General features: G+C 42.9%; 1 long non-coding RNA gene and 3 other non-coding genes across 4 annotated transcripts; 3 read left to right on the plus strand and 1 right to left on the minus strand.

Moving 5' to 3' along the window:
• Window positions 1-2,355: 2,355 nt before the first annotated feature.
• Window positions 2,356-9,994, minus strand: LOC133497160 (uncharacterized). Its single transcript, XR_009793964.1, has 3 exons — window positions 9,685-9,994; window positions 8,887-9,587; window positions 2,356-8,808 (listed from the first exon to the last, which is right to left on the minus strand). It is a non-coding gene; the product is annotated as an uncharacterized LOC133497160 (long non-coding RNA).
• trnav-cac (transfer RNA valine (anticodon CAC)) lies at window positions 5,772-5,844 on the plus strand. Its single transcript has one exon. It is a non-coding gene; the product is annotated as a tRNA-Val (tRNA).
• A 291-nt stretch (window positions 9,995-10,285) lies between the features above and the next one.
• On the plus strand, window positions 10,286-10,358 carry trnar-acg (transfer RNA arginine (anticodon ACG)). The gene has a single exon. It is a non-coding gene; the product is annotated as a tRNA-Arg (tRNA).
• Window positions 10,359-15,404: 5,046 nt separating this feature from the next.
• Window positions 15,405-15,477, plus strand: trnav-uac (transfer RNA valine (anticodon UAC)). Its single transcript has one exon. It is a non-coding gene; the product is annotated as a tRNA-Val (tRNA).
• The last annotated feature ends 1,210 nt before the right edge of the window (window positions 15,478-16,687 follow it).

The following is a 16,687-nucleotide window of genomic DNA, read 5'->3' on the forward strand; positions in this document are numbered from 1 at the left end:
ACACAGCCTGGGTCAGAATTTGACCCGTGATCCTCAGAACTGTGAGACCAACGCTCTGCAGGTACCACACCGTGCTGCCCTTATTTGATCCATATAAAATATTGAGCTAATTGTAGTAATATTTCAGAGGTTAAAGCCGCCAAGAGTAAAGATTGCATAAATGTTGTTGTTGATTGTTGACAATTTTTGGGTTCATGCATGAGGCCTGGGTCAGAATTTGACCCGTGATCCTCAGAAATGTGAGGTCCTGTAGCTCAGTGGGTAGAGCACGGTTTTGGTAATCCAGGGGTTGTGGGTTCATATCCCACTGGGGCCTCCACTTCCTGAGAAGGGTTGTGTCACGAAGCGCATCTGGTGTAAAAATTGTGCCAGACATATATGTGCGTTCATCTGAGATGATACTCTGTGGCGACCCTGTAATGGACAAGCCAAAAGAAACTTACTTTTCATCCTCAGAACTGTGAGACCAACGCTCAACAGGTACCCCACCGTGCTGCCCTTATTTGATCCAGATAAATTGTTGGGCTAATTGTAGTAATATTTCAGAGGTTAAAGTCGCCAAGAGTAAAAATTCCATAAATGTTGGTCTTGATTGTTGACAACTTTTGGGTTCATGCATGAGGCCTGCAAGGACGTGGCACACGCCCGCTGTGGTTTTACACACAAGTTCATAGATTTTTCCACATATTAAATAAGTGATTGACATAATTTTTGGGTACGAGCTTTTGTTCATGTGGTGCAGTGACATATGACAGCAATGTATGATATAAAGCAAACTTGAACAAACCCATTTGGAAACTCAAGCAAGGTGTATTCTTCTTTTAATTTCCAGAAAATTTCTTGAAAAAAAAGTGATTCAAATATGGACCCATACTTGGACCTAAAACTATGTTTTTTTGTCAAATAGTTTAGTGATGTCAACATCAAATGAGCAAATGATGGAGTAGTAGTGTATTTGTGATCTTTAATAAATGACGCTTGTTAAAACAGTGAATTTGACTCAATTTGCTTGTACCGAATATCAAAGACATTTTCCCCATTAAAAATGATGATGTCGCACTCTTATCACTAATGAAGAGATGATGAAAAATCTAAACTCAAACGTCACACTCACAACAAGCGATGGAAATTATCTTTGTGGGAAATCTTTTACCTGTAAAACCAAATGGCACAGGAGAAGATACATTGAAGAGAAATGTTTTCCCTGCTCTGTTTGTGATCAGATTCTCTCCTCCATATTGTCCTGATCAACACGATAGGGGGTGTGTGGCTCACACACACACACACACACACAAACACACGCACACACATGCACAAAAGCACACAAACACAGACACACACAGAGGTACACAAAAGTTTCAGTTTTCATGTGAAAATATTTACCCAGGTCTGTGCTAACTCTGATTCAAATGTTGATGTTTCTAGAATTGGTATGGGTGGTACAGTGGATAAGGTGGAAAGTCCTGAGTTCAATCCCGGACCTCCCTCTGTGGAGTTTGCATGTTCTCCCCGTGCTTGCGTGGCTTTTCTTCTCACATCCCAAAAAAACAAGCAACATTAATTGGACACTCTAAATTGCCCCTAGGTGTGATTGTGAGTGTGGCTGTTTGTCTCAATTTCTCCTGTGATTGGCTGGGAACCAGTTCAGGGTGTCCCCTGCCTCCTGCCCGTTGACAGCTGGAATCAACTCCAGTACTCCCCTTGACCCTCGTGAGGATAAGCAGCAAAGAAAATGGATGGATGAATGGATGAAGAAAAGAGAGTCACCACCAACACCTCCAGGAGAAAGAAGTCATCAGGTCTTCATGAGGAAATAGAAAACTCATCTTTATTTTCATGAACCTGCAAGCATATACACAAAATTTGTTGTCTGCATTTTACTCATCACAGTTTCATGTTTTCTTTCTCTCTTTGTCCTCTTGCACTCGAGATTCTGGCTGCAAACCTCACCTCTTAGGACGCCCACCTCACATCTCAAGTCCCATCCTGCAGACCTCAACCGCCACCGTCAGGCAGGGAACGAAGTAGAATAATTTTGTGTAATATTTCTCCTTCCACAAAAACCATCTCAAAAACAAAAAATTATTTCCCTCCCCATCTTTTTCCAATTTTCATCCATTTTTGAAAATGCTCCACCTCAAGAAATGTGGGTTGCCTCCTCCTGGTCTGATTCTATGATTCTAAAAACATTAACATGTGCTAGCTCGTTGGTCTAGGAGTATGATTCTCGCATTGGGTGCGAGAGGTCCCCGGTTCAAATCCCGGACGAGCCCTAATTACAGTTCTTCCTTGACAATTTCCAACTGTTGCATGCTTAAAACTATGTGTCAAAGAGGTTGATACTTTGCTTTGGTTTTGTGCACTGACACTCATTTGATTTCTGTTACAATCCCTCACAGGAAAAATGAAAATAAATTGCAAAACCCCTTTCCCACAGTGCGTTGCACTTTACATAAGGGATACTTCAATATAATCCTTATAATCGTTGAAGAAAGTACAAAAGAAAGATATTGATCCATGTTCAATAAAGATAACATTTACTTGTGGTCATCATTTTCACTTGGAAGGTGCGACATGAAAGCAAAGGTGTCATCTTGTGGTCCATTGGTCGGGGGGCATGATTCTTGCTGATGGTGCGAGAGGTCCCAGGTTCAAAGACCTCGGTATTGAAAACAATGAATATAAAATATGATGACATGAAATTGAAAAATATAGATTTCTGTTATCGGATGGTGTGTAGGTGGGATGGTGGATCAGCTGGTAAAGCGATGGGCTCACAGTTCTGAGGACACGGGTTCGATCCTGCCCACATCTGTGTAGAGTTTGCATGTTCTCCCTGTGCCTGCGTGGGTTTTCTCCGGCCACTGTGGTTACTGAGGTGACTCAAATTGACTGGTGGGTCCCATTGGTCCGTTGTTTTGTTTTCTTCGAGTCGGACGTGGCTCAAGCAAACAGGAGGTGGAGGTCGAGCACCCTCTAATATGGAGGCAGGATATAAAGCTTGAATGTGTTGGACAATGACAGTTCTTCCAGCCAACTGTGCTTGTTCGAGTTCAAGATTGGGAAATGCTGTTGTCACCATTTGTCTTGGGCATTTTCTGTCAGTGGCATTAGATTGTTTTAGTTCATTGACTATGATCAGCTCAATAACATTTGATCCAATGATTGGTTGGCCAAGCTTGTCACCTTTCATTACGAGACTACGGACGTTCACTGAAGTGGTGGGAGCGTCCCTTGAAGCTAAACTAAAGGTTACCTCTCCCCAGCCCACACACGACATGTTCTCTCCATTGGCTATTACTGTGTCTAAAGGGCCCACTCTGTCCAAAATTTCTGAAATGTCTCTGAGTTTTGTGTCTGGCAGAACACATTTCTTTCCATTCCTCATCAATAATTGTCACTTGCGAGCCAGAGTCCCACCAAGCTTGAACATCTTGACCTTGAATTAGACAATAGGTCACTTGCACAACTTCAGAGCAAGTGCATTGTGGGTAAGAATTTTTCATGTGTCGGCCATTTTCGGAGGTTGTAAACAGTTCTTAAAGTTTGTCGACATACCAGCATCGCGTTCATTGTATCTGCACTTTCTATAGCGTTTTCCAAGTATTTCGAGGATCTGTCGGCTGATCTGAAACCCTACTACAGGCAGAAAATCAATTTATGTGTGGATCTGGACCCGTATAGTCTATCGAAGGCTGACTTTGCGACTGAAAAATGTTGGCCGAGAGTGGAAAACCCCGACATTGTGAACTACTTGGTGCTTACAACCAACAGCCTGAGTCACCCACAGATTGAAGGCCTGCAAGTCCTTGGAGGCTTACAATTACTTTGTAAGCGGGTGGATTCAGAGTGTCCTCTGCAAAACGTTGTCTGAAGAAAAGGTTTTAATCGTTGCCCGAGTAAGTAACTTGTAATCACCCGGGACAGAGTGCGTAACTCACTGTTGTTGTTGTTGTTTCTGCTTAGCCATTATGGCTTTTTCAGGTCCGACATATCGGACCGATTAGGGAAAAAGATCTGACAAATAAATATTACACCATCTTTTAAATTTATTTGAAGGAGCATTAAGTAATGTGACAATAATTAAAATGTACAAGGTGTAAATGACTAAGTACTAACAAATTATAGCGTGAATGTCTGAATGTAGCCCTAATAGTAATACTAGCCCTAATACAACAGTCGCGGCTTTCTATTTGTTCACATTTGCCTGACTCAAATGTCAGCATATAGAAAGCCGCAACTGTTGTATTAGGGCTAGCGTGAATGATGCCCTGGTAGGTGGTAGGTGATACATGCATACTCGTGTTGTTTTTAATATATATACGGTATATTTCCTTCTTAAAAATATTTTGATGTTCACAGAGAGTAAACAGACAGCAAACGCACAACACACATCCTTACGTTTGTATCCTAAACTGGAGATGAAAAGCTTGTCACTGGCGGCCGATTTCGATCGGCGGCCGAGTTGGATGTACATGTACATGTAGACCTATCAAACACCGTTAGTCTTGTCATATAAAACACAGCAAACAACACATACATGTAAAAATAGCAGTCGGAGGATATGGTCAAAGTGCAATACTAGGCTTAAACTTACCACTTATGAAGTGATCGCTGCACACACGACTTGAAACTGTGGGACGAGTGAGATCTGCACGCGAGATATTACTGAGACACTTCGCTTGCCGTTTGCTCGACATTTCTTCTGTTTGGGGTCCTTGGTGCGTAATTATTTTCGGAAATCGGAAAAACCGTCTGTTCCCTTCTTTGCTGAACTTGTTATAGCAGCCAATAACACAACACGTGTGCACCATCGTCTCAGAAGTCAAAAAGCGTCTTATGTAATCGAATGTAACCTGTGAAATGAGACCTCCCAATATGGCGGCCAGAAAAAATTCAAAACGGATGTGACGTCACCTGCAAGTCACATATAGCTTTTTCCAGGGACCAAGAACAGTGGAAAGGTCGTTTGATGCGAACAGTTCTCAATCATACACATTTCACAACTGAAACCAATGGTACAAATGATGAATATTGAATTGTCTACACCACTAAGAGGCACTGTGACAGCAAGGGTTTGTGGCTCAGTGGTAGAGCATTTGACTGCAGATCAAGAGGTCTCCAGTTCAACTCTGGATGCCCCCTTCCACTTGTTTTGTTCAGAGACTGCATGAATTCAGTGTTTGATCATCTCATGGGCAAAAAAAATGTCCCCTCAAAGATGGGAGAAAATTGCCCAGTCCTGACTTCAATGACAACTACAGAGCAAGCTTTTTTTTTTACACGGATTCACCAGTCGGGCATGTCAGTCGCTTGTATTGGCAATTATACCTGCCTCCTGTTGAGCTTACACCTCCACAAAAGCCCTTCATTACCTGCTCTGTGGCGCAACGGTATCGTGGCTGACTCCAGATCGGAAGGTTATGTGTTTGAATCACATTAGGGTCATTTCTTGGGCATTCTGATGGATATCAAGGTTTCTACTTTGAATTCACAAACTTTTCCACTGAGAAGGACATATCATGGGGTTGTAGATGACCGCTCGTGCAACTGACTGAATTCTGCTTTTGTCAGGAATGTTTAATTTGTCACTGAGGTGTAAATTTGAAGTTATAGGGTGAAAGTCCAAATGTCCACTTCTTCCAACTTTGTCGTCATTCAAAATTTCATTGTTGATGTTTGTATTGGAGCAACTGCTGAAAATAGCTGAGAAGCGTTACTCTGAAGAGAGTAGAGTTTCATCTTTCATCTCTCAAAAGCACAGCCTGGCAGTTTCCATAGTGTAGTGGTTATCACATTTGCCTCACACGCGAAAGGTCCCCGGTTCGAGACCGGGTGGAAACAATCATTTTTTTCTTGCTTGCTTGTCAAGGAGCTGTATTATTTATTTTATTTGTTTTTTTTGCTCATGTTGTAAATCTTAAGGAGAGTGGACATTTCTATTGATTAATACTGCTGATGTGTGTCTGGTACTTGTTTCAAAACTGGGTGCGAGCAAGGACCTTCCGGTGGTGTGGCTGTAGAGCGTTGGACTCGCAGTTCTGAGAACATGGGTTCAATCCCATCCCCATCTGTGTGGAGTTTGCATGTTCGTCCCGCACCTACATGATGATATAGTGCTTAGTACACTGTGTTGTGGCTGCAGCAACCCTGGTTCAAATTCGAGTCACAGCAGGACCAAATTCCAGGAGTTAATTTCTTTAGTCCTGAGGTTTGAAATTTGCGTGGGACAGTGATAGTCCTTGAGATGGGCTTGGGTAGGGCTTTAAGCCACCGTGAGGCAAATGGTGCAATGGAAAACATGTCTGCCCAAATGAGTCCTTGCAGCCAGTTAATTTCCACACGGTCCAAATCTTCATGGTGCTTTATTTGTGCTACGGCCTCAGCAAGTGGTCGGGAATCCCATTTGGTCAACAGTGTTGAAAATTCTATGGCTATTTGTTCAAGAAAATGGTTTGAATGTGCTTGTGTTACTATTTGTAGGGTCCTTTCTTTGGCATTCTGATGGATTAATTAATTACTTCCATCATTGTGTTTGGTCCGTTCATTTTTGTAATTCTAAAGAGATTCATACAAATATCAACCATAAGGACTAAAAAAAATAACTCAACAGAACTGCCATGACCCGGATTCAAACCGGGGATGCTGCGGCCACAACGCAGAGTACTAACCACTATACGATCACAGCTGTTGAAAGGTGGCAAGGTTGTTTTTCTAAATCTGTCACCATGGCAACAAGGCTAAAACCCTACAGGATGCTGAGCCAGCACCAGTGAAACTGAAAGGTTTTATCTGCATTTTTGTGTCAATCAAGTGAATCATCTCAACATTTTATTGCATTCATAAAAATCTTCAGATATATTTGATCCAGGATACAAGTCCAACCAATTCTATGCTCGAATCTTGGATAGTGATGAAAAGCAACATTCATGTCACTCCCAACATTATCATATTGTTTTATTTAATCAATAAACACTGAAACTCTAATTTATCAACAATTCGAGTCATGAGTATATTCTTCAATTAAATATTAACACTGCAATATCTGTCCTGTAACTGCAATAATGTTTGTGACAAAATATAAAAAATATGGAAATTCAGACAAAGATGTATAAATCTGGGGCAGCATGGTGGATCAGCTGGAAAAGTGTTGGCCTCACAGTTCTGAGGTCCCGTGTTCAACCCTGGACCCGCCTGTCTGGAGTTTGCTTGTTCTCCTCGTGACTGCGTGGGTTTTTTCCGGGCACTCTGGTTTCCTCCCACATTCCAAAAACATGCAACATTAATTGGACACTCTAAATTGCCCCTTGGTGTCATTGTGAGTGTGGCTGTTTGTCTCGGTGTCCCTTGCGATTGGCTGGCAACCAGTTCAGCCTCCTGGCCAGTGACAGCTGGGATATGCTCCAGCACTTGCCATGACGCTTGTGAGGTTAAGTGGCTAAATAAATGGATGGATGGAAGGACTAAAAGCTTTCCCACACAGAAATTTTCCATTGTTTGTCAGTGTGACATGTCAAATCCGCTTCAGACGTTTTATCATCTCTTCATCGGTGGGGAGAGTGTGACATCATGTCATCACTCATTGTGGAGTTCAGAGGCCGCCTGCTGGTGATCCTCCACAGTGCCCCAGATTTGCAGATTTTTTTCACATATTTCTTGGTCCACATTTGCGTGAAGTTGAGAGCATTTTGTTCGTGGAAGCTTCCCACTGGTTGAAAGACATTAATTTCTTTTTAATGGGGAAAATGCCTTTAATATACTGGACACGCAAATAGAGTCATAGTCACTGCTTTTACAAGAGTCATTTATGAAAGATCACAAATACAACCCCATATTCCCATCAATCATTTGCTTATTTGTTATTGACATCACTAAAACATTGAACAAAATGCATACAGTGTTGAAAGTATGGGTCTTCATGCTTTGTACTTTATTTTTTTGTTGTTTTGTGTTTTGGCTCAAGAACTTATCTGGACATTTAAAAAGAAAACAACTTATGTTGAGTTTCCAAACTCGGCATTGTTCAAATTGGCATGAGAGTATGTCATACATGGCTGTCATCTGTCATTGCACCACCTGAACAACACCTTGTACCCAAAAAACATGTCAATCACTTATTTAGTATGTGGAAAAATCTATTAATTTGGGTGTCATCATTAAAATCACAAAAACACGGCGGGCGAGTGCCACATCCTCTCAGGCCTGGTTATCTGGGTCCGGAACAATGAGAACGGGCGCAGTAGTGAAACTTGCCTTGAGCCTGCTGAAGGCCTCCTGGCAGGTCCCGGACCAGTCGAAGGTGGTATGTGGCGAGGTGAGCGAATGCAGAGGAGCGGCCACGGAACTGAAGTTCCTTATGAATTTCCTATAGAAATTGGCAAATCCCAGAAACCTCTGTACGTCCCTCCTGTTGGTGGGGGTAGGCCACCGCAGCACCGCGTCGACCTTCCCGGGGTCCATCCGTATCTCTCCCTCAGCCAGGACGAAGCCCAGGAAGGACACGGATGCCCGATGGAACTCACACTTATCCATATTCACCTACAATTGGCGCTGCTGCAGACGCCGGAGCACCTCTCTGACTTGTTGAATGTGAGAGGTTAGGTCTGCTGAAAAGATGAGAATGTCATCCAGGTATACAAAGACAGATCTATTCAGGAACTCCCGAAGCACGTCGTTAATGAAGTTTTGAAAGACGGCCGGGGCGTTTGTCAGTCCAAAAGGCATCACAAGATACTCATAGTCCCTGTGGGGGTGTTGAACGCCGTCTTCCACTCATCTCCTTCCCGAATCCGCACCAAGTGGTAAGCGCTGCGCAAGTCGAGCTTGGTGAAGATCCGGGCTCCCTGAAGGAGTTCGAATGCTGTAGCGATCAGCGGCAAAGGGTACCTGTTCTTGACTGTGATGTCGTTCAGTCCTCGGTAGTCGACGCAGGGTCGCAGCGTGGAGTCCTTCTTCTTGACAAAAAAAAACCCCGCACCGGCTGGTGAGGATGAGGGGCGAATGAGTCCGGCTGCCAGCGAGTCCTCGATGTAGTCCCTCATGGCTTGATGCTCTGGTCCTGTTAACGAGAACAGTTTCTCTCTGAGAGGTGCCTGGCAGGAGTTCAATCCGGCAGTCGTGTGACCGATGTGGCGGCAGAGACTTTGCCTTAGATTCAGAGAAGACCTCCCGTAGATCATGGTAGCAGGAGGGCACCGCGGTCAGGTCCGGGGCGGTACTAGGTTCTGTTTGCCGAACCGGCGCGACCTTAATACCCCTGTCTTCCTGGACAGCGAAACAGCGACTGAGACAGTCCTCTCCCCAAGTCTTGATCTGACCCGTGGTCCAATCTATGTGCGGGTTATGTTCTTTGAGCCACGGGCTGCCCAAGATGATGTCGCTACTACGTGCGTTGAAGACATGGAAGCTAATACGCTCCGAGTGAGCGTCCGGAAAGCTCATACGTAGCGTCTGAGTGCGATGTGTAACCCGACAAAGGAACTTGCCGTTGGCGGCATAGGCGTGACGAAACCGTTGCGTGGGGATGGTTGCTGCCCCCAGCTCTTCGACCACGCGGGGATTTATCAGGTTTGCTTCCGACCCAGAATCTATGAAAGCCGTCACAGTGCATGAATGGGAGTCCGTTCCCAAGGTGAGGTGAAGAAGGGACCTCCCTGACCCCGCCGCGGTGTACCGCACACTCACCGGAGTAGAGATCCTGATGTCAGAGTGCTCTGGTCGAGTCGGGCAGCGGGCGATCAAGTGTCCCAAACGCCCACAGTAAAAACAACGCCCCTCCCGTCGCCGGCGCAGACGCTCCTCCACTGGCCCGTCGAGACCCTCCACCTGAGTGGCATAGAGTATCCATATATAATGCTGAAGTCGATGTTTTTGCCAATAAAACAGGTTAATCCAAAGAATTGTCAATCTTGATCATCACTTGACTAAAGAAGTTGAAGAATTTGCCTGTCACGACCCGGAGACAAACTTCGCCCATGCCAATGAAATCACCGCATCCTCACAACTAGACAATCTGACTTGGCATTCCCTAGATTGGGACAGTCCTGGATCGTGAGGCATTCTCACTGCAGCCAACAGCTTTATACGTCCAACTTTCGTGGCAGTTTCCACAAAGCTGTGATCGCGTAGTGGTTAGTTCTCAGCTTTGTTGCCACGCAATCCTTGTTCAATTCCAGGTCACAGCAGGTATCAAGCCCCTCAGTCGCCTTTTTTGATGCTGTTATTTGGCGGGTGTAGGACAGTGAAAATTGTATACATGGGTTTGCAGAAGATGCAATTTTGTGAAGGGCTAGTGGCGCAATGGATAATGCGTCTGACTACGGATCAGAAGGTTCTAGGTTCAACTCCTGGCTAGCTTGGTTATGTGTTTTGCATGTGGTATCAAAGCCAGTTCAGAATGATGTTTTAGGTATGTTCACCTGAAATGTCTTCTTTGAAGGTTAGGTCACAAATATATATATTTTTTCTTGATACCTCGAGAACTCCTTTATCAACCACATCTGCCTTTTTAAAGTAATTATATAGCATCAATTGAATCATGAAATATGTCTTTATGCAGCAAACGACCTCACACAGGTGCATCTGATTCAGGATAATACATGGAGTGGAGGTGGAGTTTTAAAGACGGCCTAACAGGTCTTTGAGTGTCAGAATTCTAGCTGATAGACAGGTGTTCAAATACTTATATGCCTGTATCACACAAATAAATCACATACACACGTTGAATTTTTTACATTGGATTACAGTGTTAAAAAAATTCCATGCTAGAATTTTGAATTTGTATTGTGATGGCAATGAATTACTTCCATAATTGTCTTTAGTTCATTTATTTTTGTAATTCTAAAGGGATTCATGCAAATATCAACCAAAAATTCAGCTTCACAGATTCGTCCCTGCCGTGACCCGGATTCGAACCGGGGTTGGTGCGACCACAACGCAGAGTACTAACCACTATACGATCACAGCTGTTGAAAGCTGCCAAGGTTGTCTTTCTAAATCTGTCACCATGGCAACAAGGCTGAAACCCTGCAGGATGCTAAGCCAGCACCAGTGAAACTGAAAGGTTTTATCTGCATTATCATAATCAAGTGAATCATCTCAACATTTTACTGCGTTCCTAAAAATATTCATTAATATTTGATCCAGAATACCATCCCAACCGCTTTTGGATTCATGTCACTCCCCACATCATCCTATTATTTTATTTCATAAATAAACATTGAAACTCTAATTTATGAACAATTAGTGTCATTGGTATATTCTTCAATTAAATATTAACACTGCAATAACTGTCCTGTAACTGCAATAATGGTCATGACAAAATTGAAAAAGTATGGAAGTTAAGACAAATCCGTATGTATTGGGCGGCAAGGTGGGCGACTCTGTGAAATGTTGGCCTCACATTTCTGAGGACCAGGGTTCAATCCCAGTCTCTCCTGTTTGGTGTTTGCATGTTCTTCCCGTGCATGTGTAGGTTTTTCTTTCCTGGCACTCCAGTTTCCTCCCATATTCCCAAGACATGCAACATTAATTGGACACTCAATTGCCCCGAGGTGTGATTGTGACTGTGGCTGTTTGTCTCCATGTGCCCTGCGATTGGCTGGCAACCAGTTCAGGGTGTTCCCAGGCTCCTTTTCAGAGTATGAAGCTGCCTTGAGTGGAAATGTCTGCATATATTTTGTTGATGACTGGTGACGACCTTTCTTGCGTGAGGCTTGCAAGGATGGGATCCTTAATCTGCAGTGTTTGTGTCATTTTTATGATGACATTCTGATCATCCCATTCCATAAATTTGCTTGAAACAAAAAAGCACAGTAAATGTGTGAGGCAACAACATTTCGGGGTATGAGCTGTTGTTCATGCGATGCAACAATATATGATACACTACCAACTTATACAATGTGGTGTTTAGAAAGCTGATCTTAAGAAGGTGTTTTTTCCATTTAATTTCTTGAAAAGTTTTAATTTTGAAGGTGAGGGGGTTCTATCTGAGAGCAATGATGAATAAAATGACCAATTACTGCCATTTCATAATATGGTACATTCCTTTTCCCAGACCAGCTATACCAATGCTTTTTCATGTTTGACTTTGTTGATCCAAAATGTCCTGATAATATAAATTTTCTTGAGCATGCATGCTTTTTGCCCAATGCTTTAGTGGTGTCAATATCAATTAAGTGAATGATTGTTTGAAACAGATTGGAAGGAATCTTACTTTTGGTGGTAAAATGTATTTATGATTGTGAATAAAATGTACATCCAACAGTGAGGCTGGCTCCATTTGCTTATACAACAAATCCATTTTCCCCATTAAAAAGAATTGAAATGTCTTTTATCCATTGGAATCCCCCAAAACAAAAATTCTGGCAAAACAAAACAAGAAATGACCCAAGCGACAAGGCCAAAATGAAAAATTTCAAATTTGGGCACTGTGGATGATCACAAGCAGACGGCCTCTTCACTCCACGATCAGAGAGTGATGACATTAGGTCACTTTCTCCTCACTCTGATGATGATATGATTAAAAAGTCCAAATGGGATGTCATACTGATAAAAATCAATGGAAATGTTCTGTGTGGGAAAACTTTAGAGAGTAAAAGCAAATGACTCATGAAAAAACACAATGTTGAGAATCCATTTTCCTCCTCAGTTTGAAATTCTTAAAGTCATGGGCTCAGAAACAAGTTTGCCAGTGAGAATCGAAATGGTCAAGAAGCTTTTATTAAATGTTAATGTTTGGTATCAAAAGTAATGACATACCATTTGAGAAAAATTGGCAGAGCAGCTTGATTTGACTGGCAATTTGGCGCCATGCAAATTGTTACGTCACGTGCACGAGCTCTATTCAAAAAGCCTCCAGTGGGCAAATGTAATAAATTAGTACTGGTCCCGAAATACACAAAGTTATTCATGCCTTGTTTCCCAATAATTTTGTGTCTATATGAAATGATTGATTGAACTAGACTGTAAAGAAGCCTTGACTTTTTGTGGTAAACAAAAAGGTGAAGCTGACGAAACCCTGATCAGCTAATGGAAATTTGGGCAAAAGGTTTTTTCTGGGACTTGAAAACTGGACTTCTCAAGGTCATAGGTAATTGAAAAGCATACCACAAGAACAAGGCCCACAGAAATGAAAAAGATGATCACTTGTCATGCAGGCCACTGTTTGATCGTGGCAAAGGATTCCTGGCCGTTGACATTTCCAAAGAGAGCTTGTCGCGAATTTCAACCCCAGGACCTCTTTCAGTCCTGCTCTCCTTAAGAAGTGTTCCCCAAGAACAACAACCAACACAAAAGAGCGGATGACTTCATAAGTCATCACCAACAATGAAGCACATAACCACATAACTCAATGATCATTTGGATGACACCCTAAACAAAAATGGACCCTTTACTTACTACACAGGCTACCTTGAGAAGGACATCAAGGTGAGATTTTAGAGCACACTGAGCCATTACAGACTGCATAGCAGGGATCATCCAGGAGTTGAAACCGGGACCTCTCACATTCAAAGCGAGAATCATAACTCTAGACCAACGAGCCACTTTGTCCCTACAGCCGCTCTCATTCCAAAAAGCGTTACAGCCTTGGAGGGCCGCGTCATTTTGTCTGTCACCCACCAAACACAGGTATGTAGAAATACCTCAGCTAGCTTTCTTCGTGTTGTTCTTGTAATTTTAATTATTTTCTTGTTTGCTTTGTGTTTTCTGGAAGGTTAAAATGTTTTGCGATTTGTTACGTTTTGCACTTTCAGGCGACTGTCGTGCCGGACGCAAATTCGGCGAGTGAAGCAATTTGTTGGTCCTACTACCAAACGACACATGAGCAACAATTTCAGTTCTGTAGAAGTGGTGTTGTGATATTCTTTTGATCCGCGTGAGGTCCCTGTTTGGAAACAAAACAGCTCGGCTTGCTTTCCGCGAAGAAGAGCCTGTCGAAAAGCAAAGGATAACATTAACTATCTCCCCGTCAGGGAATCGAACCCCGGTCTTGAAGTGTTATAGAGGGGGCGTGGCACTAAGGACAAACAATAACAGTCCTATTATATGGACGACGGCGATTTGATTTTCTGAGGAGTTGGTTTAAATGTTGAGATTATACATGCAGGAGTGGCCATATCTTTTTTTTTCTTCCACAAGTTGCACTTTTTAAGCACTTTGTCATGTTCGACCAGTGGCGGGGGGTTGCATGAACGTATAGACCATGCAACACTAAGAAATTGTCAAAGAAGAACTTTCATATGGGCTCATCCAGGATTTGAACCCATGACCTCTCGCACCCAATGCGAGAATCATACCCCTAGACCAACGAGCTGCTAGATCCAGCACTTGATGTTTTTAGAATCATGGAATCAGACCAGGCGGGGACAACCCATATTTCTTGAGCTTTTTTTTTAGCGCCATCCTCGTGGCTTGCTGGATCTTTTTCAAAAACGGATGACATTGGAAAAAGATGGGGAGAGAAATATTTTTTGTTTTTGATATGGTTTTTGTGGAAGGAGAAATATTACACAAAATTATTCCACTTCGTTCCCTGCCTGACGGTGGCGGATGAGGGCTGCAGGATGGGACTTGAGATGTGAGATGGGGGCCCAAAGAGGTGAGGTTTGCAGCCAGACTCTGTCGAGTGCAAGAAGACCAAGAAAGAGAGAAAGAAAACATGCAAACTCAGCATGTGGGTAGATGTTTGCCAAGTCTTTTCATTAATGATTTTTATTATTTTTTTTTATTTTTACACTAAATGCTCGACAATTTTTTTGGTGATTTCAACTTTTCACATCGACCCAAATTAATGGGCCTGGACTAATGGTTTAGCTGGACTGCCACCATGGGGAAACCAACCAAGTAGGTTCAAGACCCCACCCAAACTCACTGCTGTTGTGTCCATGAGCAAGAACAGATGCCCTGAACTGCTCCCCAGTTGCTCCAGTGTGTTCCACTAACAAGTGTGTGTGTTCATTGTGATGAGTAAAATGCAGACAACAAATGTTGTGTATATGCTTGCAGGTTCATGAAAATAAAGATGAGTCTTCTATTTCCTCATGAAGACCTGATGACTTGTGCCTCCTGGATGTGTTGGTGATGACTCTCTTTTCTCCAACCATTCATCTATCCATTTTCTTCACCGCTTATCCTCACGAGGGTCACGGGGAGTGCTGGAGCCGATTCCAGCTGTCAACAGGCAGGAGGCAGGGTACACCCTGAACTGGTTGCCAGCCAATCACAGGGGATATTGAGACAAACAGCCACACTCACAATTACACCTTGGGCCAATTTAGAGTGGGATGCGGCAGAAAAAGCCACGCAAGCACGGGGAGAACATGCGAACTGAGTGGATGGATATATGATTCTCCTTAGTTGCAGCCCTGATGGTGATCAAGGTCTAGAAGATTCCCAGTGCAGTTGTTTCCATAGTGTAGTGGTTATCACGTTTGCCTTACACGCAAAAGGTCCCCGGTTCGAGACCGGGTGGAAACAGGTAGTATTTTGTTGCTTGCTTGTAAGAGAGCTGTTGTCAGAAGGAAGAAAAAAAGGAGGGAACACACAAAAAATGAGGAAGGATGGAAACAAGGTGGGAAGGAAGCAAAGAATGAATTGAGGAAGAAAAACAAGGATAAAATCATGTGAAAAAGGTAAGAAGGAAAAAACATTGGAACAAGGAAGGGAAGGAACAAAGATAACAATGATTGGAGGAAGCAATGAATGAATGAAGGACAAAAAGAAGGAAGTAAACAAGGAAGGAAGGAAGGAAGCAGAGGACAAATGAGAACTACTGTACTGGAAACTACCATGTTGTTTGACTGCAAAAAAAAAAATACATGACACTTTTTCAGAAAAAAAATAATTTCATTCTCATTCAGAAGAAACAAGTTTTGAGGTCTGACTTTCCTTGGAAATTTAAATTTAGGAGAAAAACAGAAATCAAAACAACACTCAAGAGGAATTAGTGTTGAGACACAAAAACAACAAAATCTTAGTGGCAGTCAGCTGCCTGGACGCTCAGTTTGCTTTTCCTTTCCTTTTTCTTGGTTTCCTGGTCCTCGTGCACTTGAGAGAGTCTGGCTGCAGACCTCACCTCTCAGTCCCCCCACCTCACCTCTCAAGTCCCATCCTGCCGACCCCCAACTGCCATTGTCAGGCAAAGTAGAATCATTTGAAAATTGTGTCCATTTCTGTTCCAGCGTTTAAGGAACTTAGTTGAATATTTTCTAGATAATCTTTAATTTCCAGTTTCAGAGTTAAAGCCATTCATGTACAGCACTGCGCACTTCATTTACACTCTCCTTTCATTCCCGGTTGAAGTGTTTAATTAACTACTTAAAAAGGGAAAAAAGGTAGATGATGATGATAACTCTTAATCTTAAATTAAGAAAAAAAATACTACTAAAATAATCTACGATTGATGTTTTCATGGCATGGAAGGAAACCAAAATGGTCGGACAAACCCCACGCAGAGATCAAGCGAACTCTTTTTCGTCTGTGGTTCTGAACCGCTGGTCCCCCGAGGAGAATATCGGCTTCCGTTGGCCGGGAAAGGGATACACTTTACTGGCATGTGAAATGTGCAATGCACTGTGGGTTTATTATTCATAATCGTTGTAGTCATGGGGTGAAAAAGTGTGCACGTGTGAAAACAAAAGTAGCTCCGGTTTTGCGTTCCCGATTATGTGTATGAATGATCCATCCA

This window comes from Syngnathoides biaculeatus, unplaced genomic scaffold, assembly GCF_019802595.1.
Source record: "Syngnathoides biaculeatus isolate LvHL_M unplaced genomic scaffold, ASM1980259v1 ctg189_pilon_pilon, whole genome shotgun sequence".
Lineage (NCBI taxonomy): Eukaryota > Metazoa > Chordata > Actinopteri > Syngnathiformes > Syngnathidae > Syngnathoides > Syngnathoides biaculeatus.